This window comes from Pinus tabuliformis, chromosome 6 (assembly GCF_031772625.1).
Source record: "Pinus tabuliformis cultivar Carrire ecotype Pingquan chromosome 6, CPIR1, whole genome shotgun sequence".
Lineage (NCBI taxonomy): Eukaryota > Viridiplantae > Streptophyta > Pinopsida > Pinales > Pinaceae > Pinus > Pinus tabuliformis.
In genome coordinates this window covers 688,787,302-688,813,812 of record NC_142292.1, presented here as the reverse complement: position 1 = coordinate 688,813,812, position 26,511 = coordinate 688,787,302, and positions in this window count along the sequence as shown.

Sequence of the window (26,511 nt, the reverse complement as noted above, 5' to 3'; positions counted from 1 at the left end):
AAATCGTTATGAACCTCATGTCCAAATTTGAGAACTTTTCGCGCTATATTTGCGGAGATATGATCTGAGGAAGTTGGCCTCTTTGCAGACTCCCGAATTTCATTCCAAATAGGCTACCTGGGGAAAATCGTCATAACTTTTGTTTTGTGTAGCAGATTGAAATTTCATAGGAAGTTACAGAAAGAGGATGGACTGTAGTTTCCTATATATATTTTTCAGATATTGATGTCAAAACAGTGACATGTGGCACTTCATACAATTTCGCTCTTCTGGAAAGGTCTATAATCAGGTCATCTTGGGAGATTGTGCATAACTCTTTTTGGATTAATCTAAATTCGATTAGACTAGTGGCATTGGCAAGAGGACGCGGAGGGCTACTATAGTTTCAAGATTGAGTTCCTAAAATCAAGAAAAAGCGAGATGAGGAAGTTTGATGGCAAGGATCTGGTAAATTGGATACTACAGATGGAGAAATATTTTGATCTACATGGTGTAGCTCTATTACAAAAGGTATGTATTTCATCCTCATATTTAGACCAAGATCAATTTTTATGGTATAAAGGGCTTTTTTCTCATAAAGAACTTGTTACGTGGTCAATTTTCATGGAGGAATTTATATCACATTATGAGAATACAAAGAGCAACACCTTCTTTAGAGAAACACAACAACAATTGGAAGAAAAAAGAGGAAAAGGGCTTTGTTACAAAGTGGAAAGAAAAGTTATGGCAACAAGGAATTCTACCCCTCACAACTATAAAGATGGAAGTGGTGTTTCTCCTAGCCTTCCACAACCTACAAGGGTTACACCATAACAATTGGAAGAAAAAACAGAGAAAGGGCTTTGTTACAATTGTGATAGCAAATTCACTAAAGGTCATAAGTGTGCTAAGAAGAAATTATTTTACATAGAGTATGAAGATGAGGAAGAAAAGGATCAAGAAACATCAAAAGAAGAGGATATATGTTAGGATCCAACCATATCTTGTAAAGCATTGGCAAGAATTACCACTCCTCAAACTCTCAAGATAGAAGGACATATCAAGAAGAAAAAGGTTCAAGAAGTGAAAGATCACATCAAGAAAGATGAAATGAATCCAACCATATCGTGTAATGCATTGGCCAGAATTACCACTCCTCAAACTATCCAGATAGAAGGAAATATCAAGAAAAAAATGTCCAGGAAATGAAAGATTACATCGAGCATCAAGAAATGAATCTGACCATACCTTGTAAAGCATTGGAACAAATTACACTCTTCAAACTCTCAAGATAGAAGGACATATCAAGAAGAAAAAGGTTCAAGAAGTGAAAGATCACATCGAGCATCAACAACAAGTTCTCCATCTTTTAAAGGATAATGCCACTTTGGTGCAAAATCAAATGAAACAACAAGCAGATCAACATCATAGGGAAAAATGTTTTGATGTAGGTGATTGGGTATTTTTACTGCTACATATCAAGCAAGATATTTATGAGAAGGAAATGTTAGCAATACTACATGCACTTAAGAAATGGCGACCTTACCAAATGGGAAGACACTTCAAGGTAAAAATGGATCATGATAGTCTTAAATACTTTTTAGAACAACTATTATCTTTAGACGAACAGAAAAAGGGGTCACAAATATGTTGGGTTATGACTTTGACATCATCTATAGAAAAGGGAAGCAAAATTTTTTTTCAGATGCACTCTCAAGAAAGGATGAGGATGTGGAAGCATTTTTTTGTGTTATTTCTATTATCCAACCAGATTGGATAAACGAAGCAAGGGATGAATGGAAGAAGGACGAAGAAGTATGGCCATTCATTCAAAAGTTGTAGAAGATCCCAATTCAAACAATATTGCCAGAACTTGAAGAGGAAGGAAAAATCATATTGGAACCTGGAGCAGTCACAGAAATAAGAACCCAACAACTACGAAATCGATCAACTTCAGAGTGTCTCATCAAGTGGAAGAACTTACCTGCTGAAGATTCCACATGGGAGGACAATAATTTTATTAGAAGTATCAAGAACTACGGAAGCATTGAGGACAACACTTTTTTAAGAAGAGGGGCATGTTAGGCCCCTATACTACTAGTGTAACCCCTTATTGTTATTAGTACAACCCTCTTATTATATTGTTGTACCCATGTAGTCCCCATATTGTTACTATTGTGCTCCATAGAAGCCCACTATTGTTATTAGTGTGCCCTTACATTATTATTGTTATGTCGGCTCTCATTATATTATGACCCCTTAGACTCCTATATATAGAAAGCAGGTATATTCATTTGTATCATCCAAGAATTGTTCATTTGTGTAATGTAAAGGAGGTTGCCCCCTCAAAGAGGCTTATTTCTAAGGTGTCCATCTATCTTTTCTACCTTTTTGGTGAGCTGGTTTCATAACATTCACAGAAACAAGAACTTGACAGTTATGAAATCGATCGATTTCAGAGTGTCTCATCAAGTGGTATAACTTACCTGCTGAAGATTCCACATGGGAGGACAATAATTTTATCATAAGTATCAAGAACTACTCAAGCATTGAGGACAACACTTTTTGAAGGAGAGGGGCATGTTAGGTCCCTATACTACTAGTGTAACCCCTTATTGTTATTAGTACAACCCCTTTATTATATTGTTGTGCCCATGTAGTCCCCATATTGTTATTATTGTGCCCCATAGAAGCCCACTATTGTTATTATTGTGCCCTTACATTATTATTGTTATGTTAGCTTTGATTATATTATGATCTGTTAGACTCCTATATAAGGAAAGGAGGTCTTGTCATTTGTATCATAAAAGAATTGTTCATTTATGTAATGTAAAGGAGGTTGTCCCCTTGAAGAGGCTAAATTATAAGGCGTTCATCTATATTTTTAAAAAGAGAAAAATGGTTTTGTTACAAAGTGGAAAGCAAAATTATGGCAACAAGGAAGTCTACCCCTAACAGCTATAAGGATGGAAGTTTTGTTCCTCCTAGCCTTCCACAACCTACAAGGGTTACACTACAACAATTGGAAGAAAAAAGAGAAAAAGGACTTTGTTACAATTGTGATAACAAATACATTAAAGGTCATAAGTGTGCTGAGAAGAAATCATTTTACATTGATTGTGGAGAGGAGGAATAAAAGGGTCAAGAAACGTCAAAAGAAGAGTATATACACCACGAACCAACCCTAGAGAAAGAAGAAATTAATCCAACCATATCTTGTAAAGAATTGGAAAGAATTACCTCTCCTAAAACTCTCAAGATAAAAGGACGTATCAAGAAGAAAAAGGTTCAAGAAGTGGGAGATCAAATCAAGAAAGAAGAAATGAATCTTACCATATCTTGTAATGCATTGGACGGAATTACCACTCCTCAAACTATCAATATAGAAGGACATATCAAGATGAAAAATGTTCAAGAATTGAAAGATCACATCGAGTCTCAAGAAATCAATCCGACCATATATTGTAATGCATTGGAAGAAATTATCACTCCTCAAACTATCAAGATAGAGGGACATGTCAAGAAGAAAAAGGTAAGAGTGTTGATTGATTTAGGCAGTACCCATAATTTTATTGATTGTAAGATAGCCAAGCAATTGAATTGCTTCCTATATCCAACACTAGATTGTCAAGTGATGGTTTCAAGTGGAGGAACCATAAATTGCTCTGGAAAGTGTCATAATATCAAACTATCCATGGGAGAATATGTATTGAATAGCTCAATGCTTTCCATTCCAATGGGTGGTGTTGATGTTTTACTAGGAGTCCAATGGCTACAATCTTTGGGTACCATAGCTTTTAATTTTCAAGAAATTTTCTTGAAATTTTTTTGGGAAGGAAAGGAAGTTGAATTGAGGGGTATCAAAGGAAAACCTGGAAAGGTAATGAACTCTAATAGCATGACAAAGCTTCTAAATAAAGAACAACAGGGTGTAATTGAACAGTTATGTTCACTAGAGGATCCCACATAGAAATCATGTGTTTCTCCAGATATCCAAAATGTTTTGGATAATCATTCCAAGGTATTCAAGACTTCGAAAGGTGGCTACAATATTTGGGTACCATAGCTTTTAATTTTCAAGAACTTTTCTTGAAATTATTTTGGGAAGGAAATGAAGTTGAATTGAGGGGTACCAAAGGAAAACCTGGAAAGGTAATCAACTCTAATAGCATGACAAAGCTTCTAAATAAAGAACAATAGGGTGTAATTGCACAGTTATGTTCACTAGAGGATCCCAAATAGAAATCCTGTGTTTCTCCAGATATCCAAAATGTTTTGGATAATCATTCCAAGGTATTCAAGACTCTGAAAGGCCTCCCACCTATTCGTGATCATGATCATGCTATTCATTTGATTCCACGAAGTGTTCCTCCAAACATCAGGCCTTACATATATCCATATGCCCAAAGGAGTGGGAACTCATTCAAAAGTTACAGAAGATCCTAATTCAAACAATATTGTGAGAACTTGACATGGAAGGAAAAATCATATTGGAACCTAAAGCAATCACAGAATCAAGAAATCGAAAGCTACGAAATTGATCAATTTCAGAGTCTCATCAAGTGGAAGAACTTTCCTGCTGAAGATTCCACATGGGAGGACAAGAATTTATATAGAAGCATCAAAAACTACTCAAGAATTGAGGAAAAAACTTTTTGAAGGAGAGGGGCATGTTAGGTCCCTACACTACTAGTGTAACCCCTTATTGTTATTAGTACAATGCCATTATTATATTGTTGTGCCCATGTAGTCCCCATATTGTTATTATTGTGCCCTTACATTATTATTGTTATGTCAGCTCTGATTATATTATGATCCCTTAGACTCCTATATATAGAAAGGAGGTCTTGTCATTTGTATCATAAAAGAATTGTTCATTTATGTAATGTAAAGGAGTTTTCCCCTTGAAGAGGGTAAATTCTAAGGCATTCATCTATATTTTTTATCTTTTTGTGAGATAGTTTCGTAACATGTACCATGCTATTTAATCTTTTCTGTATTTATTTGTATCCTTGGTTTGTGACATAAACATGCAACAAGCTACCTTCATTTTCTATACTAACACTCCTAAAAAATAATAAAGTATGCCCAAATCTATAATTTCAAATGATCTATGTAGCTCACCTTTTGGTTTTTCAATTGTCGAAGTTGTTACCTATATTGATGAGATCTTTTACAACCGATACCACAGTGACAATATATGTTATTGTTTTATCTATGTTGCTCTGAAGGCGTTTCTCCTCCAGTAGAGCAACAAAACACTACAGTTTCCATTTAGGGCAGAAGTGTACCCAGTAGCAACCTTGGCCTATGTGCAGATGGGTTGAATGCAGATTATACTCTATCTAATTTTTTGAAGGTGTTTCACCTTCAACAGTACTACATCTCAGTAGACCCTTTTGGTCTGCACCTTCAGTGGATGCATGTAGCCTTGGGATACATGTTGTAGATTATAGTTTTCCTATGAGGGTGTAGCAACACTGAAAGAAGAGCATCGATTTTAGGAATCTTGTGGTAATTGTATGCAAGCATGCTTGTTTAGTGTTTCCCAAACATAGATAGAGACATATTTAGTATGCTTTTATAGTTTGACTTAGATGCTCACTTTTATTAATTAAGGTCTATTTTTAGCTCTATTTTATGCACCGATTTATCTTTAATAAAAGTGCACGGTAGAGAAGGGTTCTATATTTTGAACAGGTGACACACTTCTAGGTAGAAGGCACTCTATTCCAAGAATCTTTTTCCATGTAGGATAGGTGCTTTATCCAAGAATCCCAATAGTGGCAGTATTTTAGAAATAAGAAATTCATTTATTTTTGAGTTCTTCATTAGTGCATTGATAGTATATTGTTTATTCCATACAATGCCTCTATAGTGTATGATCAAATTACAGTTAATCTTGTCATAATATTTTGACTCACCCTCTTTTAGAGGGAAACTAGAGCATGTGTCAAGCTTGCACATCACAATTGTATCATGCACAATTTACCTGGCATGAGTTTTGTGGATCTAAGAAGCCAGATACCTATTTCAATTCAAAAGAAAACAATGCTACAAAGTGGGAAAGAGGTTTTGTAGTTAACCTACCTTTAACGTTATGGTTGGAGTCAGTTTGTTGTCAAGATGGTGGATACCCCACTTTCCTTTTTATGACTGAGCGCAATATTGAATCCTTCGACATATTCCTTGCTTAATTGTCATTAAGCAATGGGTTTTCTCAAAAGTGCTTCACATCTATAAACTTTACCAGAGTTGTTATTGAATCTTTGGATGTGGTTATCTTTTAAAAGAACACATGTATAAGAAGACGAGAAATAATATGCCTGACTATTTTCAAGTTATCTTCCTGCAAATGGGGTGCTCCCTTCCATAAACCTGACGAATCACTCTATTTCTTTCTAGTGAACAAATTTGGGACTTTTCATGAATTGTGAGACAATTCCAACCCCATAATATCAATTTCGTATTTAAAGTTATACCCACTAGATTAAAGCCCGCACAAGGAGAATTCCATTCCTGTTTCAAAAGAGCTTGCAATCAACTTATACCATGCTATGTAATATTTTATGTATTTCTTCGCATCCTTGGCCTGTGACATAAAGATGCAAGAGGCTACCTTGCATTTTCTATACTAACACTCCTAAACAATAATAAAGTATGCCCAAATCTCTCATTTCAAATGATCTATGCAGCTCACCTTTTGGTTTTTCAATTATCGAAGTTGTTACCTATATTGATGAGATCATCTACAACTGAGGCCATAGTGACAATATCTACTAGAGTTTTATTCGAGTTGTGCTAAAGGTGTTTTTTCTTCAGCAGCACTACAATACATTGCAGTTTCCATTCAATAGAGAAGTGTACCGAGTAGCAACCTTGGTTTGTGTGCAAATGGGTTGAATTCACAGTAGACTTTATCTATTGTTTTGAAGGTGTTTCTCCTTCAATAGTACGTCATCTCAATAGATCCTTTCAATCTACACCTTCAACAGATGCATATAGCCTTGGGGTACATGCTACTGATTCTAGTTTTTTTATGAGGGTATAACAACGATGAAAGAAGCGCATCACTTTAAGGCTCCTTATGGTTGTTGTATGCAAGAATGCTTGTATAGTGTTTCCCAAAATTATATAGAGCCATATTCAGTATACTTTTGTAGTTTGAATTAGATGCTCACTTTTCTTAATTTAGGTTTTTTTCTTAATACTATTTTATGCACATATTTATCTTTAAGAAAAGTGTAGAGTAAAGAAGCGTTCTATATTTTAAGCAGGGGACACTTCTACATAGGAGGTACTCTATTCTAGGGAGCTTCTATCATGTAGGTTAGGTTCTTTATTCTAGGCAGAGTTCTAAGTCCCTGCCTCCTTGAAAAAGTCCCTGCCAGACAAGACACCCATGGACAGAGTTCCAAGTCCCTAAATTTTTCGAAAACCCACATGAGCCTAGCTATCTAGCCTAGAATCCTCTACATTCCAGTCAACTCTTGGCCGTGATTTCATAGAGAGAGCCCTCTCTAGCTTGGTATGGCTAACTACCAAATTAAAAGCTTGGTCTATGGTTACCTTTGTCGATCTCCTCATGAGCCTGGAACATTGTGGAGGATAACATAGGGCATGACAAGTAGGGAGTGCCAAGGTGTTCTAATGAATGTAAGGTTCCCAAGTCATGGAAAAATGTAATGCTAGTTGTGAGGTCATTACTACTAAGGTGTGTTAGGGAATTTTAGGGCATGCTAACATGTGCCAGGTAGTACGAAGACATGTCAAACAATCTAATATGTTCCAAGTGATAAGGCATGCCAAGATGTACAAGGGTTCCAAGTCACTCCCTCCTCTTCTTCCATATGCTATCCACTTATGACATTTCCTTCACAATATTTGGTGCATTTTCTAGTTATATGTCATTTGTAGGTTATAAATGTCTTTAGAGTTTCAATTCTAATTGAGTATTCAACTAAACATATTGATTCTCTTATACATAATTATTTTTCCTGCCACCCACTTTTCGTAACTTCACTAACCATTAGGTAAGGACCTGTAGCTTTGATGTTACTTTTGTTGTTTAGTAAACTATTGCCAAGACTTTAATTTATTGAAAGTTGTACAATTTACAATTTATGAAGTTTCAAGGTCTAATTTTTAAAAGTATAATTCTTTAAAGGGTGCTAGCTCAATGGAAGAGCACATGCTTTATAAGAAGGAGGTTGGTGTTTCAATTCCATCATGCCCTGACATCCATATGGAATGATGAAAATCATTTTTTGGTGATGGGGGGCTCTTTTGACCATCACCAATGAGCTTTGGTGACATTTTTTGACCCTAACCAAAAATATGAAATGGTGACGGTCAATGAATGCCACCATATATACGCATCAATAGTGATGACCCTCAAAGTTCTGTAACTATAAATTGTTGTTGTTGATATGAAATGGTGACAGTCATCATCCATCATTATAGTCATTATTCGTGACGAACCTTGAATGCCACCAAAATACCTATACTTATGGCAATGTGGATTTTGGTGACGGTCAACAAATGTCATGATATATACGCACCAATAATGACAACCATTAAAGATACATCACAATAAATCATTGTTGTTCATATGAAATGGTGACGGTCACTATCTATCATTATAATTAATATTCGTGACGGACCTTGAATGTCACTATAGGACCTATACTTTTGGTGATGCCACCATTGGTGACGTTCAGTTTTTGGTGACCAAGGCTACGGTCCGTCACCATTTCTCATATGAAATGGTGACTATTGTTATCCATCATTATAAATCATTTTTGGTGATGAAATTTTAATGTCACTTCAACACCTATACTTTTGGTGACAGCACCTTTGGTGACATTCATTTTTTTGTGACAGAGGCTATGGTCCGTCACCATTGCTCATATGAAATGGTGACAGTCACTATTCTTCATTATAAATCATTATTGGTGATAAACTTTATATGTCACTACAACACCTCTACTTTTGGTGATGCCACTTTTGGTGACGTTCAGTTTTTGGTGACAAATGCTCTTTTGACTGTCTTTGCACCATATCCCATATATAGTGATATTTGATCTCAGTGTGTTTGGACTTGTCATCGAACACAAGATTCTCAGCAAGTCGAATCCCACTCTTATTGTCACAGTAAATTACTATAGTATCCAATACTTTCTCAAACTTTTCTCCAAATATCTTCCTTAGTCATACTACCTCGCAACTATCCACGTTAGCAATAATGTATTCTTCTACAACAATGCTAAGGGAAACACACTTTTTCCTTCTGCTCATCAAAGATATCATTGCAGAACATAAGTTTAAACAACACCTTGATGTGCCCTTTCTATCAATAGAGTTACCAAGCCAATCAACATCAGAGTGTCTATGTAGCCTTACACCTCCAACAATATATATGAATCCAAGATTTGTGGTCCCATGCATGTACCTCAACCCATTCTTTGCAAAAACATAGTGTACATGTGCAAGCTTAATCATTCATTCACTCAGAGTATTGAATACAAGACATATATTTGGTCTAGTGTTCACTACGAACATCAATTCCCCAATCAGTTATTATCAAAATCAAGTCTTGTAACTTTACCACAAAGCTTCTTGAAAATAATTTCCATTGGAGTATTCACGAACTTACACTCAGTCATGCCAAACATTTGTAGTAGTTTGACAACATATTTTCCGTGAGAAAGGAAAATATCACCAGATGTATTCCATACCTCTAAGCCCAAAATGTAGTGCATCAAACCAAGATCTCTCATTTCAAATTCAGATGCTAAATCCCTCTTACACTAGAGAATAAGAGGTTCACTATTGGTCATAAATAAATCGTCAACATATAATACCAAAATCAAATGCATACTTTGGACTATGTTAAAGTAATGATTTGGATGTTGATTTCTTCTGGTAAAACCAAGATTCATCAAGAAGCTATATATGCAATAATACCAAGCATTTGGAGCTTTCTTAAAACCATAGAGGGCTATCTTCATCCTGTACACATGAGTTTTTGAATAATGTACTTTAAATCCTTGTGGTTACTCCACAAATACTTCTTCTTTAAGGAAGCAATGCAGAAAAGTAGTATGCACGTCCATTTGGTTAAAAGACCTTCCTTGGCTAATAGCTAGAGCTAAAATAGATTAGATGGTGGTGAAATCGACAGCAGGTGCAAAATTTTTGTAATAGTCTATTCCCTCTTTTTGGAAGAAATTTCTAGCCACAAATCTAGATTTATATTTTTCAATATTTCCATCAACACCATGTTTAATTCTATAAAACCATTTAGAACATACAAAAAAATTACCTTCGGGCCTTGGAACCATTTCCCGTACATAATTATGAATGATGGATTCATATTCTTAAGCTATTTCAACTTTGCACACACAGGCCTTTACAACTTATTAAAAAGTGTATGGTTCAACGAGGGAAAATTTTAGGGGCTAATATTCACAAGTGGTTTAATTTTCAATGCTTAAAAAAAAGATTTGCTAATTTCTACTTTTTCTAAAAATGATTTGCCGAATTTTATTGTGTAAAATTATTCTACGTTGTAGAGACAAATATAAAATCATCAGAAATTTCAATGCTTTTACAAAAATATTGCTAAACATTTTATAGATTGCATATTAGGGACAAGTAAGATTCGCTAAGGTTTTTAAACTTTAAGATAAATTTCCATCCTTAAAATTTTCCCTGGGTCCAACTCAAATAATGTTACTCACGTCTACAACATATCCTTAGAACCGACAAGGTGTATTTCTTTTGCTAAATTTTCCTCTAGGGGAAGCATCTTGAAGAGTGTCACAAAGCCATAAAGGTTTCCTTTTAGAAGGAGGATCAAAAGGATCCATGGGCTCCATGGCTTCATAAAAAATATTAGTTTTATCTCCAAATATCTTCTTATATTTCAAATACATCATCTTGACTACCAACATTAGCATGAGGAAGAGGAGTGTCTCTTACTTTCCCAAGAGATGTGCCTTCATCAAATGTTACATTGTTGCTAAATTCTATATTCTATTGACCAAGTACATATATTTTGTAAGTTTTAGAATTATCGCAATAACTAACAAACATACCTTTCTTACTTGAAGCTTCCAACTTATTCCTTTTCTCTTTTGGGACATGGAAGTAGAGAGGACAACCAAAAATCCTCAGGTGCCCAACTTTAGGCTTCTTTCCAATGAAGAATTATTCACGAGTCATGTTGTTTATGGCACAATGAGGAGATATATTTTGAACATAGACAATTGTGTTTGGAACTTCTCCCTGTAGAAACTTTTGGAACTTCTGATCTTGCAACATAGCTTTGACCGCTTCCATGATAGTTCTATTTTTTCTATCAGCTCAACCATTTTCTTTTGGTTTATACGATACAACTGTATCTTTTCTTATTCCATATTATTTTCATAGGTCAATGAAATTAATGTAAGTAAACTCTCCTCCACTGCCATACCTGAAAATTTTGATATGCTTTCTAGTTTTTTTTTCTACTAGAGATTTGTAATCTTTGAATAAATTAAAAGTTTGATTTCTTTTTATTTGGAAAATAATTCCATGTTTTGCGACAAAAAACATTCACAAAGATAATATAATACAAGTAACCATGAAGGGAAGTTATAGCCATTTTTCCACATAAATCAGAATGTACAAGAAGAAATACATGGCTAGTTCTACATTTTCTTGAAGTGAATGGTCCCTTCACTTGCTTTCCACTTGTGCACCATTGACAAACATGATAATGATCATATCTAATTTTCAACATTTTAGAATCCATGTTTCTCACATGAGGTAATCCTTTGTAGTGCAAGTGATCGAACCTTCGATGTGAAAGTTCACTTTGATTAATGATGTCATTGATTAGTGCATCAATAGGTCTTCTGTTTATTTTTTATAGAACTTCATGTCTAGATGTTAAAGTGAGGGCATATATCATGTTGGATCTCAATGGCCCAGTGAGAACATTACCATTTATGAAAGAAGTTTTCGCTTTCTTATCTTCTAAAGTTTATATGGATACATGATTCCTTTTAAACCGAGTAGATATAAAACATATTGAAGAGTCAAAGTTTTACTTTGATCCAGATGGAAAGAAATGGAACGAGATCCCTTTATGGGATATGTAGAGTTATCTCTAAGAATGATCTTCAAATTTGTTTCCCTCTCAACCAGATTAGAGAGTACTTCTTTGTAAATAGTAAAGCTCCCTATACCACCACTATCAACCAACCAACTACCACAAGAATCTACAAGAGATGAACTAGAAAGAGTAGAAACAAGAAAGTACGATGGTTGAGTATCAACCCCATTATTATCATACCTTTGGTTCCTTGCGGAATAATAGTTTCCTCTGCAAGTAGAAATTGTCTCTTCTTTTTGTGTAATTAGATTTATTGGAGTGATTGGTGAAGTTGGATTTTGATGCTCTTTTGTTTTATGAACACTCACGAGCATAGTGGCCATGTTTGTGACAATTGTGGCATTTTACTTTTGCTAAGCCTCTGGTCAACTGAGAGGAGTTGTTGCAAGTAGACTTCCTTGAATAATGCATTGCTCTTGTTCGTTTCTTATTTTTTCCTTATACAATAAAGGAAGTAGGTTCTCCTTCCTCATTCTTGGGAATTCTCCCTCTAGAAATCATTTTGGCTTCTTCTTGACTGCACTTCCTGAGAAGATCATAAAATATAGGAAACTTGTCATTATTTCTAATGGTAGTAATAAAATTTTCCTAAGAAGAAGGAATACCTCCAAGAGTAATGAGTGTCACTTATTTATCAGAAACAACTTCACCAGAAGTTTGGAAATGATATTTGATTTTTTATATCCTCATAAAGTGTGCTTGAATAATTTATCCTCTATTTATCTTAACATCCTTGAGCTAATTCTTTAGAGCAATAATTTAACTCAAGTTATTCACTTGATACATTCCAATCATATTGTGTTAGGTCCCTATATTACTAGTGTAACCCCTTATTGTTATTAGTACAACCCCCTTATTATATTGTTGTGCTCATGTAGTCCCCATATTGTTATTCTTGTGCCCCATAGAAGCCCACTATTGTTATTAGTGTGCCCTTATATTATTATTGTTATGTCACCTCTAATTATATTATGACCCCTTAGACTCCTAAATATAGAAAGGAGGCCTTGTCGTTTGTATCATCCAAGAATTTTTCATTGTGTTTAATGTAAAGGAGGTTGCTCCCTTGGGGAGGCTTATTTCTAAGGCGTTCATTTATCCTTTCTATCTTTTTGTGAGTTGGTTTCATAACATTTGGTATCAGAGCTTTGGATTCTAGGGTTTCGTTGCTCCAAACAGGTCATCGAGGAAATTTTGCTATAACTTTTTCACTACAAAGTTTCAAAAGCTAAAAAAAAACGATTTGAGAAGAAATTGGTGTGAACCGTGCGTCTGAATTTGAGATATTGTTTCACTATATTTTTGGAGATATGATCTAAGGAAGTTAGGGTTTTTGAAAGCTCTAGAATTTCATCTCAAATAGGTCATCGTGAAATTTTCACTATAATATTTGTTCTATGAAGGTTCAGATTCCAAAATTAAAACCCATTTGAACCAAAATATTAGTGAAGCTCGGGTTTGAATTTCAAATATTTTCTCACTATATTTTTGGAGATATAATCTGAGACATTTTGGGTTTCTGCAGGCTCTAGAATTACATCCTAAATAGGTGACCTTGGGAAAATCATCATAACTTTGTCTCTAGGCATCAAATTGAACTTCCATACGGAGTTACAGAGAGAGGACGGACTGTAGTTTTATGTGCATTAGTTTCAGGTCCTAAGGTTGAAACAGTGACACGAGGAACTTCGTACAAGTTAGATCTATTGAACCAGTCTATAATTGGGTCATCGTGGAAGATTTGACATAACACTTCCTTATAGAGTCCAATCTTGATCAGACTTTCAGGGTTAGAAATAGGACTCAGAGTGCTACTATAGGACAAAATTTCAGAACTTGGAGATACGAAATTACAGAGTTAGAGACGTTTCAAGATCAAGCTCCTAAAATCAGGAAAAGGCAATATGAGGAAATTTGATGGCAAGGATCCGATAAATTGGATACTACAGATGGAGCAATACTTTGATCTACATGAGGTGCAACTGTTACAAAAGGTATGTATTGCATCTTCATATTTAGAACCAGGTCAATTCTTATGGTATAAATGGCTATGTTTTCTTAGAGAACTTGTCACTTGGTCAATTTTCATGGAAGAAATGATAGCACATTATGAGGATAGGAAGAGTAACACCTTCTTTAACCAATTGATAAATCTCGAAAAAAAGGATTCAATGGCAGAGCACATTGAGGATTTCAAAAAATTGAATATAAGGGTAAATGTTATTCTAGAGAAGAAAAGGATTGATGTCTTCATAGGGACTCTAAAGGGTAACATTCAACATGAGGTTCATCTTTGGGACTCTGATTCATTGGAGAAGGCATTCAGGTTGGCAAGAAAAACTGAAAGCGAAATTATGGAAACAAGAAATCCCACCACTCATGACTATAATTATGGAAGTGTTTTTTCTCTTAGCCTTCCACAACCCACAACGTCTACACTGCAACAATTAGAAGAAAAAAGAGAAAAAGGGTTTTGTTACAATTGTGATAGAAAATACACTAAAGGACATAAGTGTGCTAAGAAGAAATTATTTTACATAGATTATGAAGAGGAAGAATAAAAGGATCAAGAAACATCAAAAGAAGATGATATACCCCAGGAAACAACCCTAGAGAAAGAAGAAATGAATCCGACCATATCTTGTAAGGAATCGGAAATAATTACCACTCCTCAAAATCTCAAGATAAAAGGACATATCAGGAAGAAAAAGGTTCAAGAAGTGAAAGATCACATAGAGAAAGAAGAAATGAATCTTAGCATATCATGTAATCCATTGGCCAGAATTACCACTCCTCAAACTATCAAGATAGAAGGGCATATCAAGAAGAAAAATGTTCAACAAGTGAAATATCACATCAAGCATCAAGAAATGAATCCGACCATATCTTATAATGCATTGGAACAAATTACCACTCAAACTCTCAAGATAGAAGGACATATCAAGAAGAAAAGGTTCAGGTAGTGAAAGATCAAATCAAGCATCAATAACAAGTTCTCCAACTTTTAAAGGATAACACTACTTTGGTATAGAATCGAATGAAATAAGAGGTAGATCAACATTGAAATGAAAGAAGTTTTCATGTAGGCGATCGAGTATTTTTAAGGCTACAACTCAAGAAAGATATTGATGAGAAGGAAACGTTGGCAATACTACATGCACTTAAGAAATGGCAACCTTACCTAATGGGAAGACACTTCAAGGTAAAACTGCATCATGATAATCTAAAATACTTTTTAGAACAAAGATTATTTTTAGAAGAAAAGAAAAAATGGGTCACAAATACGTTGGGTTATGATTTTGAAATCATCTACAAAAATTGGAAGCCAAATGTTGTTGCAGATGCACTTTCAAGAAGGTATGAGGATGTGGAAGCATTGTTTTGTGTTATTTCTATTATCCAACTAGATTGGGTAAATGAAGCAAGGGATGAATGGAAGAAAGATGAAGTGTCACCACTCATTCAAGTGTTGCAGAAGATCCTAGTTCAAACAATATTTCCAGAACTTGACGAGGAAGGAAAAATCATATTGGAACCTAGAGTAGTCATAGAAACAAGAACCCAACAGCTATGAAATCGATCAATTTCAAAGTATCTCATCAAGTCTAAGAACTTACTTGCTGAAGATTCCACATGGGAGGACACGAATTTTATATAGAAGCATCAAGAACTACTCAAACGTTGAGGGCAACCCTTTTTGAAGGAGTGGGGCATGTTAGGTCCCTATACTACTAGTGTAACCCCTTATTGTTATTAGTACAACCACCTTATTATATTGTTGTGCCCATGTAGTCCCCATATTATTATTATTGTGCCCCATAGAAGACACTATTGTTATTAATGTGCCCTTAGATTATTATTATTATGTCGGCTTTGATTATATTATGACCCCTTAGACTCCTATATATAGAAAGGAGGTCTTGTCACTTGTATCATCTAAGAATTGTTCATTTGTGTAATGTAAAGGAGATTGTCCCCTCGAAGAGGCTTGCTTCTAAGGAATTCATATATCTTTTCTATATTTTTGTAAGTTGGTTTCATAACATATTGTCATACATTTCTTTGGCTTTATTTATATTGGCAACAAAAGTGACAAGGTGTTCTCTAAGGGAACCAAGGATAATATTTTTATCCTTGACTTCTTTCTTGTACCACCCTTGCTAGCAACATTGGGGTTTTCAGTTGGTTCTGCTACCTCTCCTTCAACATACTCTAGAACATCATGTTCTTCAAGAGTAATATATAATTTGGAATTCCAAGGGAAGATGTTTGAAGCATGAACCAACATCTCTTCATTATTAAATTAGGAGGACATATTGATCTCCTCAAAATTTTAGTAGCCAATAGAAAGGGACATTCAGAGATACTTCAGTTATAAATGCGAAGTTTCAGCAGAAAAAGGGAAGATAAATTTTAGTAGAAAAATAGCAGCAAGTAGGAAGGAACAACACGAGATATTTTATCAAAAAAATAATTACAAATGGAGTGAACAATAGGTTATATTTCAGCAGAAAGAGAGTTGCAAAATCAGCACAGAATAAACTATATTTCAATAGAAAGAGAGCTGCAAATGGAGCAAACAACAAACTATATTTTAGTAAAAAGCGACTTTCAAGTGGTGTAGAAGAGAAGAGATATTATAGTAGAAAGAGAGATTCAAATGGAGTGGAAAATAAGATATATTTCACTAGAAAGAGATCTACAAATGGAGTAGAGATCAAGATATATTCCAGCAAAAAGTGAGTTGTAAATGGAGTTGACAACAAGAGATATTCTAGCAGAAAGAGGGTTGGAAAAGGAGCTTGTATTATTGAGTTTGTCTTCACTAAATCACTACTACCATGTTGAAATTGTCATGTTCTGTGTTGTTACAATCACTTAAATCCAAACTTATTTATGCTGCAAAATAATTTAAGTAGTTTTACATAGAACATAAACCATATAAATCATATGCAGAATGGAAGACAACTAAGACATAAATGAATCACAAAGAAGTTAGTTCAATGAACAGGGCAAAACCCATCAGGGGGAAACCAAACCATATTCTTCTTCTATTAGAAATCAATTGTTCAAAAAAGATACAAAGTACCATGAGAGAATAAATAAGTTCACCCAAATTTTAATAAGATCTGTGATAAAGGTAGCTGATGCAAATACTGAATCACTTGTTCTCTCCAAAATGTTCTCATTCTCTTAGAGTCTCTTTCTCTCTCTCTCTCAATATTCCTCTAAACTCTATAACTCTCTCTTTCTCAAGTTCATATTCTCCTTTCACAATCACAGGTATGTATAAAAAGCGACAATGAGGGGCACGAATATATAGGAAGAGCAAGGATTTCAAATTCATGAGGGAGTAACTCTTGGGTAAAAGCATGTTAATGTGTATCACTTTTTCCTTTTTTGTGGCAAAGAAGTTTTATAAAAATAAATGGAGTTCGAATGTTTACTCTTAAATTTACAAAATCATCAAAAACTAGGTGGTGGCAAATGAAGACAAAACATGTCAATTTAAATTCAATTTCATGTCATATTTTTTCTAAAATTTAATATATAATTTTTATCTAATTTATTCATTTTCTTTAAAAGGTATCATTAATATTTTACATAAATTTTTAAGTAGTGACAAAACTGCGACCCCCCATTTCTCTATTGATTTATGTTTTTTAATTCCAATTTCTTTAAGAGATGTGTTGTAAACATTCTAAAGATTGCTAAACAAATTTAAAAATAAAAAGTAAGCATATTTTTTAATTATTATTAAAATACTAGTAAAAATGATCATATTTTTGTGTATATAAAACCGCGACCCAAGAAACTACCCTTTCAAGTTTATAAAATCAATTTTTTTAATAGAAATTTGAAAATAACATATAACAAAATGTTAAAATTATTTTTTGAAAAATTTTAAAATATATTTTATATTTTTTATAATAATTTTTTTAATTATGATTATAATAACGTATTTTATATTATTCAAAATATAATATATAAAATTATTTGTTTAGAAATTCTACTTCTATTTTTATATATATTTTTAAAGAGTTTTAGCATTTCATTTAACTTTACATAAAGTTATTTATATTTTGTGAGTGATTAACCATAGTTTTTACCAATATTTACTATCAGTTGACTTATTTGCAAATTTATTATTTACTTTTTATAACATTATTTATATTTTCTAAACCCATTAAATAGGTCCACTATAGCTTTTACCAAAATTTATTGTGAGTTAGCTTTGTTACAAATTTAGCATTTATCTTTTATAATTAACAAGTATGAAACTCAACTCATTTAATTGATATTTTTATATTATTATTTTTTTATCTTTTGTCATTTGAGTACTTTTTTGATTTTTCCATATAATGAGACATATTAACATGCTTTTACCCTCTTATTCCTTGAGGAGTTACATATGCCAAAATCAGAGTGTAACTTGTGCCATAAAGGAGAGAAGTGTGACTTATGCATTTAAGAGTGAAGTGTAACTTATGCATTAAGGAGTTGTAAGAGGAATATTTTTATGACAAGTCATTAAAGTGTGTAGGAGAGTGTAACAAATGCGTGAGGGCATTAAAGATAAGTAGGAATCAATCCATTAAGAGAGAGAGAGAGCTAGAGATACAGAGAGATAGAGTAACATATGCATTAATTGTGGGGAGTTACATATGTCATGATTGAGAGATTTGAATTTCTTTTATAATACTAATATAATAATGTTATAAATAAAATAATAGTAATAATAATAATAATATTGATGATTAAGTTAAAAATTAAAAAATTGAGATTTATTAAGGACAAGTTAAGTGATCTTCTATCATGTATATATGATTACGAATTGATGAAAGGTGTTTTACTATTCTTGGAGAGTCATGGCTGCAAAGATAGACATGACTTTCTATTTTTAGAAAGTCACTTTAGAAAGATGAGAAATGAAATTCTATTCAAGGAAATTGATCCTATAGTTGCCAATTTTCAACATGTTGAACATGTTGACTATTGTTAACTTCAATGTATGCGATGATGTTGACTATGATTAACCATGTTAGAATGTTTCATGGTTGTGACCATGATTCATCATGGTGAAATTAATAATTTATGTCCATGTTTGACAATGTTGACTTCAATTCACCATGTTTGAACATTTTTTACAATGAGGACTATGTTAATATATATCAAACATGGTTAACGCAGTGTATGATGCATATAATATTAGTGTATGTCATATGTTGTTTGTCACATTGCAATGATATACATTGGGATGATGTTTATTGTTCATCACATTTTGAGGCCATTTACTACGCTACACACTTACTACAGTTGGTTATCCATCATATTGCAATGAAATTTATTGTTCACCACATTGCATCATCATTTTATGGTTAACACACTATGATTTTGTTAGTTTTTCATCACATTGCATCCAAATCTAATATCAAAATTATGTTGTGAAAAATATAAAGTTAAAGTAATATTAAAGTTATATTGTATTATAGTGATAAAATTTATATTAAATATTAAATATAGAAACGTATATATACTAATTTATATTAACTATTAAATATTAACACTAAAATTAACATAAATATTATTATCAACAACATCATTATTGGTAACTAGTTGAATAACAAATTTTTTCTATGATTCATCCATGGAATATTTGTATTAGGAAGGTCTACCTAAAAGCATCACTGCCTTTTGATTCAACCACGAAGCCTCACCCTGAGAGTGTTGAGAGAACTAAACTCGTGACATCTCAATAACAAAGGTGCTTAAAGATAGAGACGTGACCAATTCAGCTAACATCAAAAATAATAATACGAGTAGCATTAATAGTTTTAGTATTAAGATTAAAATTAATAACATGACCATATTAATATTAATATTTATATTAATAATATTTATATTCATATTAATAACATAACATTATGGATATTAATAATATTAAGAATCACATTATTTAGATAATAATAATAAATCACTACACTAATAATATTATGATTAATATTAATATTACTCAGATCAATATTATTAATAACATTAAAAAAACAATATTACTATTATTATAAGATTTTTAAGATATTTCGTATTAATATTATTACTGGAAATATTATTATTGATAACATTAGTAATGCTAATGATATCATTAACATTGCTTACAATGATTAACCAATCAAAACATTATTGACGGTAGTTGACAATGTTGAATATGGCAGATGATTGTGGATTGATAACCATCTTTAATTATATTTTCTATGGTCAATTTTGATGCAGCCATATCCCCATAACAAGGTTATGTTTGGTAAATGTTCATCATATTAAGGCATCCCATTTCTTAGTTAGTATTGTTAATTGTTAATAGTGTTAATATTAGTTATTATCAATATTGTGAAGCATTGTATAAGTTATTATTGCGGGAGAAGTATAGGCCTAAATGTTTGTAAACATAAACATTTATTATTTAATATTTATATGATTATTCAATTAAAAAATAATACAAAGTTAAAATTCATATAGGGTTTGGTGTTTGGGAGATGTTATATTGTTAAATGAGCGTAAACATTTAAATGTTGGCTCAATTAATAATAAAACTTTAAAATAAGTAAAAGTAATAAATTTAGTTTTTCATATTGTAATTTTATTTTGTTAGAAATTATGCTCTAGGAATAATTGGATAAATAATTATAATTTTCATTGATCAATGTTAAAATTAATAGTTATCTCTAGGTAAATCATCCTATATTCTTGCTTTGGTGGTAACTAATAAATTGAGATATTAGTGGATAAGTAGTTTTTTTTGGGTAATCACCAATAATATGTCTACACATTTAGAGTTTTACTCCTATCGTGAGGAAAAGATAAATAATGTCCTATTCCTATCCATCTTTTATGAAAATACTTCTTTAAATTATTGTGGGAAATATTTTATGGTGTTGTGCTCTACAACAACCCCCCATTTCATATCATTTTTATTCACAAAACTATAATATGAAATGGGTCCCTTTTTATTTTAATTGGTATCAACTTTGCATTATTCAAAAAGGTCTGAAAACAAAATGAAAACATTACAAAACCTTTTTGACAAACCAATTATTTGGTCTTATAATATAAATGATTAATCTTTTATCATTACGATAAAGCGATCGCAAGATCGCATATCGCAATGACAAAGGAGGCATAACTTAAAGACCCATTGGTTTTCTCCGACGCGACAACATGCAATAGGCTATCGGATATTGGCAACAATAAGTTTCCATAGCAAAAGTGCCTTTCGTTCTGATGCGATGTGATATCGCTATCGGCGATCAGGGATGTACCATGCATACTTTTCAAAGTGCCCATTTAATACTCCCGATGCGATGCGATATCGCTATCGGCGATCGGGGATTCCAAAAGGAACCAATATAACGATTTAAGTTTCCCCCCGACGTCCGATTGCGATAAAGCCAAAAGCACGAACTTCAAGAATTGTTAAAGCGGGGATATTACGATTAATTCTTATTAAAGGGCTTATCTTCCAAACAGTCATTCACCTGCGCTCAACTGCCAAAACATCCAAGGCACGCTTAAACAAATCATTCGGCCAATAAAATGATATGATGGGCATTTAAAGGATTGGCAGGTTTTAACGGCCATTTAATGAAATAGTAAGCTTAAAAAATCTGTTCACAGATTGTATCCGCGGCCACTTTAAGTTAATCCTTCATCATGCATTGATCAATATATCTCGTTCATATTTGGTTTTCGCTACCAATTCTCTGTGTTACGCTCATTTTCACTCCTGTGCAGAATTCTTCCGAAGTAATAGATTCAAGCAGAATGGGGAAGAAGTCCAAGAAAACTGCAATCGCTTCCGCTTCACCAGCCCCAGGACAACCCGTCGTTGATCTAGGAACTAAAAAGAAAGGGTTGATATCTGATACTACATGTTCAGGACTCGGCAGAACTACTTGGCAAAGTACCTATAATTTGATTGAGGCCGAAGAACCAAAGGTGACAGTAGTACAAGCCACAGCGGATACCAATCGGAAATTTGATGCTACTTTAAAGGACTTAGCCAACTCTTTCCTTCATCGGATAGCGGCTCGGGAACAAATTCTCCCATATACAGATGTAGTGAGGTGGGCAATTGAGGAAATCCCAATCACAGACAGAACCTTCTACACCAGAGATGGGAGAATCTTCAGTTCATTTCAGGCTAATGATTTGAGGCAAATGTATCATTTGCCTGCGCCAGAGAAGAAGTACAACAAGGCATTTATGGAGAAATTCCGAAATGAGAACGAAACTGAATCCGAACCCATTCGGGATTGGAGGCAAAATCCGGTAAAACACAAGCATGAAACTTCCGGTAAGTACTATGTTGATTCCCTATGTTCTCCTTATTGTTATGCTGGGATAATGATGTGTAGATTGTGGGGGTTGCACGATTCCGCTAATTTCACTATAGAAATGGTTCCCTTGATGGAAGCAGCATGTAATAGTGAAATAATGGATTGGGCAACTATACTGTCAGATAAGTTAGCAACAGCAGTTCTTGATTTTAGAACTAAAACTCGCGTCACCGAAAGGCTTATTCCCCCATTCTACTAAAGTGCTTATATACTAGACACCCTGTGTTTTAATTCTGAATTTCCCATGCTCGGCTCGAGGTGGACTGTACAAGACTCCATTCCTATTCACATATACCATCAGAAATTGTGGAAAACTTCCTATAAGCACCATTTATACCAAGTCTGCAATGGCTTCATGTTACCCATTCATTACTCTATTTTTGATAAACCTGCTCCCAAGATTTATTATCAAGCAGGAATTGATTTGACATCAATAGGAAGATAGTTTGGAGAGGAAATATTTACTTATATAAGAATTTTCGGCAGCCAAGCCAAACCTCATGTCCTTCCTTTGTACATAACTGATAAACTGTTGGCGAGGGAGATAGCCTATCAGATTATTTCCGAAGGAGTTACACAAACTCTAAAGAAAAATAAGAAGCAGGTCTGGCCCTCTTTTCCTCTAAGATGTGGTGTCTACACTTTGCATGATTTCAAACATGTAGAGAAAGAAGCTACAAAGATGAAGTCATTAACTCTAGCAACTCTCCCTAATAGGCGATTTGATCCCAACAAAGTCGCCTATAATGCACTTGAACAGGCCAAATTGACAAAGTTTGACCATAAAGAAGATAAGTTTGATGACCTGTTCTCCTCAGCTGAATCAATGTACCAAGTTAGATCGCTGGCCATAATGGAATACAAAGATGAAGGGTTAGTTGAATTCAACAGACTTAGAGAACAGAGGTTGCAAACTCTACCTCTAGATCTGTTAGCAACAACCCCAGCAACAGAATCAAGCAAGCCTGAACAGTGACATACTAAGGAACCTCCGGTTACATCAAAAGAACAGGAGAAAGTGCAAGAGGAAACCCAGACGAAAGAGCAGGAACAGAGCAACATAGAGGTGAATGTAGATACTCAAATTGACCCGAAATTGCTCCAGGAATGGCAACAATTCGATTCAATTATTAGTAATCTTGAATGCTCTAAAGATACCGAGACATCAAAAGCAGATACACAGGAAACCACTTCAAAACAGGTTCCAAGTGGAACCAGTGGCCTACCCAGTTCGAAAGAAGTAGAGATAATTCCAAAGGATCCCTCCGATCAAATTATTTTGCAGATAGAAGAAATTCCTCCCTTGGATGTCTTCTATAGCCCAAGACATAAAGCTGTGGTAAAACGACAGAGGAAGAGGAGAAGGACTGATCAACCTTCCCTATTCCCAGAACAAACGGTGACGGGCAATGTGGTTTGGAAGGAGGAATTTGACCCCTCTGATGACCTAACAAAACTATCACAATATGCTGGAGCCTATTCGGTAGCAACAATAGACAAGGCATCAGAGGTGAGTCTTCTATTAAAAACAAAAGACCAGGAGATCTTTTCATTGCAAGCGCAACTATCAGAAGCATAGAAGAAGGCGGAGCAGGCAGAACGACAATTATTAACACAACAACAAATAAATAATCAATTAACTCAACAATTGCAGGAATAGAAACAGAGGATTGATCACAGTGTAGTCCAAAAGCAGAAAGAGTTGTCTGAGGCATTGGCACAACTGAAGGAAGCAAATGAACGAATGCTGAAGTCAAAAGATGAGTAGATTGCTCAACTATCAGCCTAGCTAGAGAAGACAAAGAATCTTCCACAGATAGCTGAATTCAAAGTAGAGGCATTACAGATAAACAAGGCATTGATAACACAGATAATGCTTTTATGTGAACAAATCGCCCAGGCGGAACCATTATGCGATTTGACGACATCGATAAGTAGAAAATCAGAAAAAGCTAGAACAGACTTGGATCAAGCCGATGAAACATTAACTGATTTTCTTGAGTGGCAAGATACCGATTAGGGACAGGCAGCTAATTTACCAAAGATTTTAGAATCACATAAGGAAATATTATTTACAGAATGGCAGTCCCAATTAATGAAAGCAGAGAGAGTAGTTTCAAGATGCAAATCAACCACAAGTAATTTGGTTGAATTGATTAATAATACTCTCTACTTGTCTAACATGATTTCCCAATGCACTCCAGGTAAATTGACAGCGGCGAAAACATTGGAGCAGTCATGTTATCCGGATCTAGAGAAAAATGGGAGATTAATCGCAGGAATTAACAGTTTAACATGGGACGCCTATTGGTTCTTCTTAGTCAAACCACACAGCCAGAGAGCCGCCCTCAAATGCCTTACAGATGCAATCGGGTATATTATTCCCGATATTCAGGATGCCACCTATGCCGCCCAACTCAACTCTCGCCTCAACAGACCGCCCGAAGTGGAGCCAATGCTTGCGATATGTCAGCTCAGGTTTAAAGGCAAACAACCTACATGATGATTCATGCCACCGACTGCCAGATTGCTGTGAAGGAGATATTTAAGATCAATTGATACCAATTAAGTAGGATTTCAGTTTCACAGATAGTTAGCTTAATTAAAGTACTTATAGACCCTTTCATTGTATTTGGAAAGGGTCGTAAGTTTTGTACCTGACTTAAAGCCTGAAGTTGCACTACTGTACTTCAGGCATATTCTTTTATAAAATTGGACCAATTATTTTGATTTTGGCAAGGAAGCTTTTATGTGAATGTGCACTACTGTCTTTGTTTGAAAGTATTTCTGAGTCGGAAGAAGAATCTCAAATAGCGATTGATATTGGGAGTGACTCGCAGCTCATATGATACTATTATCTATGTCTGAATCCATTCCTTCTATATGAATTGTCATTTGATCGCCTTTGCTATTATCGGATATATGTATGTGTTTTAACAACATTCTTTATTCCCTCCACTATTGGATGTTTATAGTATGCTTTTCTTTTGATCATATATGTATCGATGATATAAATGATAAGTGTAGCAATATTATGTTAATCACTTTGTTTAACTATTTAAGCAAAGTAATCCTTGAATGAATAAATGTCTATGTCTATTAGATAGAGTCATCTATATGCCTGTCAATAGACATTGATCATCAAGCGCTACATTTCAAAGTACAATAGTTCCCGGGATTAGTAGTAGTTCTTTTATTTTGCTGATAGATTAAGTTATTCACCTATCATTAGATTACACAATCAATCATTTATCCACCCTTTTTATTCATTACTGGGAAATTGGTCCCATTATCCCCAGTCGGAGCCACCATTCCAAACGGAAAAGGAGCTGTATTAAGGTCCGGACCGGGTAGTTATCCCCCAATGTTGATACAACGATTTTCGGGGCATTAACATATGGTAAATATGTTATTTACAATAATATGAGCTACTTTCAAAGGTTTGTGTTTGAATGGTTTCCCTACAAAATTTAAGAATAAAAGGTCACTACACAAATATCTAAATATCGTGTGGACGAATAGTTCCACCATATCCATAAATTAAGGCATAAAGTATGTAAGACATGGTATTATATTGTGTAAAGGCTACAATAATACATTTAATTTATGGTCAATCAAAATTTTAAAAGTTAGTTTTCTTAGCGATATTAAAAAATAAATATTTGCTTTTCAAAGCTAAACATTATAACTTGCAATAGCCAACTAAACTAATAGCGGTCAAAGAAGTCTTAATGCTAAAGTCTAGCTTTTGCAAGGATTAATAATGATTCTGTAACCATATTTAAATTTATTAATAAGTACATAAAAACTTAACACTTAGTATAAATAATAAGGGAAATTACTCGTTTTCCTGGTGATTTTGTTTAAAATCCAATACATATTTTTAAAATTTATATGTTTGAATTATTAAATTTGCAAATAATTTGTGCCTTCGGGCAGTGTTAAATCCATTTATGCAATCAAAAATATTTTTTAACAATA